Source organism: Corvus brachyrhynchos, unplaced genomic scaffold, assembly GCF_000691975.1.
Source record: "Corvus brachyrhynchos isolate BGI_N302 unplaced genomic scaffold, ASM69197v1 scaffold115, whole genome shotgun sequence".
Taxonomy (NCBI): Eukaryota; Metazoa; Chordata; class Aves; order Passeriformes; family Corvidae; genus Corvus; species Corvus brachyrhynchos.
This window is the reverse complement of record NW_008239553.1, coordinates 507384-510883: the sequence shown is the minus strand read 5'-3', so window position 1 is coordinate 510883 and position 3500 is coordinate 507384.

Here is a 3500-nt window from a genome sequence, read left to right as displayed (position 1 = left end):
GCCGGTCCTGCGGGGCGCCCGCGCCGGGGAGGTCTGGTGGCAGAGGATAATGCATCTTGAAACTGCTTTACTCGTATTTCGTTAATCTAAGGATTGGGGAAGCATTAGGCACGGGCTGTGTGTGCTTAGCAGAGGGAAGCGTGCTGTGATGGGTACAAACTTTGGGGACAGGTACCGCTGTTCTGGAGACTTTGGGATGAAGCGTTACTCAGTCAGTCCTTATTGCTCTCTCGTTTCAGCGTTAGCGTTATGCTAATTGTCCTTGGGAGAGCAGAAATTCTCCCAAAGTGTTGTTACTTTCCTGCTAAAGTATCTGTGAGTTGATACAGTGCACAGCGCAGAGCCATTACTGTCAGGCATATAAATAATTGTGTCTTAATGCACAGCTTATGTTAATACGTCTTTCGTGACTATTTTTTGAACGACTGGATTATTGACCCTCTGCACAGAAATGCCAGACCTAACATGAACCGTTAAAGAGCAAATAGTTTTCTTTTAATAAATAAGGGCTTGAGGTTGAAAGCATTTTTACAATTCTATTGCTAGTGAAAAGACAGTAATTTTTGCAGTCTCAAGGATAATTATGCACAGTTGTGAATGGAGCGAATTGAGTTGGCATGGAGGGTAGATGAACCTCCTGCGATCTCTAGATTATGATTATTACTGTTATTGTAAGCCAGTGGGAGCCAAACTGTGTCTTTCCTTTTTATGCTTTGATTTCTTTCTCTTTTTTGGGGGCTGGAGGGGGTGGGGAGTTGAGAATTTGAAGATTGTGCTTTGATGCATTTTCAGCACCAGGGCTCCAAAGTAATTTTCTTACTGAACTGTGTGGTAAAAGGCATTTGTGTTTGGAGATGGAAATTTGCAATTGAGAGTGAGAAAGAGGGGCTGGAGCTTGGCTTCATAGCCAAGCCACGTCATTAGATATAGGTTAGCATTTTATAGCTGCCTTGTAGAAATATGCTTGCTTATTTCTTAAAAACAAAACTGAACTTTAACTTTTGGATCTAGTTCACATATCTGACTTTGCTTAGCATCTCTTTTCAAAGAAAAACATACTCTGCTTGTTCGCACACCATTACCTTAACTTTTTCATGTCTTTTCTAGGTAACCTGCTTTGGCTGGGTGATGGACTTAAACTAATAGGTCTTTCATGGCTATAGCTGCTTTGATCCTAGAAATTGTAAAGATTTTTATGATCTATGACCTAGAGAGACTGCTACATACCGAAAACATTCTCTGCTTAACTTGATATATTCTCTGCTTAATCTGACCATTTGCCAAACTGCAGAAGTCTGTTTAGATGAGCTGTGGGGGAATGTGCACACATGTGACTACTTGGGAATTAGTCAGTGTTTTATGGGCTGTAGCTCACACTGATTAGGGGGACTGCAGCTTGAGCCATTTGTGGTATTGCCAGCTTTCCACTCTTGTTCAGGTGAGCTGGTACTGATGACACTCAGCTGTTAGTGTTTAGTGAAATTTGGTCTCTTCAACCATCCTTTTGAAGAGGGTGGAAAGAGTTCAAGAATTGGGTCTTTTTAAGTATCTGTTGAAGAAGAATTGCAAGAATTGAAGTCCTGTCTCCTAGAACTAATCCTAGACGTGTAGCTCTTTCTCACAGTAAGTTCTTACCACATTTCTGATCTCCTGCCACCTTCAGCAAGCAGCAGTCCCAAAAATGCTGATTCCTTGGGCCTTCAGGTCAGCCTGCTGGTCAGAAAACCCATTGGAGCCCTCATCAGCATTAAGCAGAAGAGACTGCCCTAGAACTAATCGAGTTGAAGAAAGCTTGAAAACTGTGGGCTGCTTTCTTCATGTGCAGCTGGAGCATCTTCTGTCACGTGTGGATTTGTTGTGAGGCATTGCAGATAATACACCTGCCTTCTTCCTGTGATCTGAACAACTTCTGAAAGCTGGCAGTGTTCAGTCCCACTGTCACTGTTGGGATGAGGCTTCTTCTTGGCATTTTTTGGTGGATTTAGCCCTATAAAAAGCAGCTAGGCGTGACTGCTCCATGGCATTGTTAGTGATGTGTATGGAAATCCTTGGCGGGTGACTAAGGAGTAGACCCCGCTTCCTGTTCTCCCATCCACAAAATGCAAGAGAAAATATTGCTGCTTGTTTAAAAAACAAACAGAAATGAAGTCAGTTAAGTGACCTGACTGACTGAACTATTCCTAAAATACTTCTGTAGCTAGAGTGGCCATATGACCTCCTGCAGCTCATGCTGGCAGATTGTGTCTTTTGTGACCTTGTCTTTGTAATTAGGGCTGGAGGAAAGACTCATGAGATCTCTGCACTTGCACTGGTAGCGTGAGAAACTGGTAGCTGAGAGGTTTTTTTTACTTTGTGGGTTGCAGTAGGTCAGGTTTAGGTGTGCACCCTCACGAGTCTGGAAAATTTTGACCTTTCATCGCTTTTCACCTCCTGCCATTGTTCCCCTTCTTCTGACTTTGCTTATTCTGTGTATGTGTAGATAATGACCAGAAGTGGAGGCACAGGTGTTTCAAGATCTGACTTGCCAGTTGTATTCAAGGGTAGTGAATTGTTATTTAAATTGAGAACTTTCTAGGAGAACTTTCAGTGAAGGATTGTTTTAGTACTATTGATCATGATGCAGACTTTTATAAAGCTGTGGGTAGCCCTGTTGGCCCTGCTTGGAGTTAAAAGCTCTCTGCCTTGTTGCTGCCCGTAGTCACTTAGAGAAAGAATACTAACAATTTTCTCTCCATCTCCGCCTAACACTCAGATCCTGTGCATGATTGCCAGAGTGCCATACTCAGTGTTTTACTCCTCAGATCCCAACAAGGCCAGAGAAGGAAGAATTCTAACAGGAAGAGACTCACATGAATTATGAAATGAGTGGTTAAATAGGACATTAGTCAGGGACTGAAATGTGACATGGAAAGTTTAATGTATATAGATAATTTACATAGCAGTAGAGAGTCAGAGCAAGAGGGAAAGATACAAAGACAAACATGTACGATGAAGCTTGGCTGTTATTTTTTCAGGCACATTTTCCACTCCCAAGTTTGCTAAATCTTGCAGATTTACTCTTGGGCTTTCTCTAGTCCTGGTTAACTACTCAGAAGTGTGTCACTCATCCTGTTCCACAGAAGGTGAAGGAAAGTGGCTCCCTCTGGAGCTAGCTAGTGTGTCTTTGGAAGTCCTCCTTTCCCTTCTAAAGCATGAAGGTTTAAGGAGCAAAGAGTGAGACGGAATATAGATTTGTTTTCTCCTTGATTTTTTTTTTTTTTTTTTTTGGTTTTGTTTTAGTGAGTGACTTTCTTCCCCCAGCCCCACAATGCAATTGGATGTAGTGATGTGATTGTGGGGAGGTGGAGAAGGCCTCCTGTCAAGGAGAGGCAGGGATGATGGAAGCAGGAAAGACTTGTCTGCTGTGTAGAGCTCTGTGTTGTTAGTTGCCCCACACACTGTTTAAGAGCTGCTCAGGCCCCTGGATTTAGCGAAACAAATACTGAAGCTGCTAAGCAAGG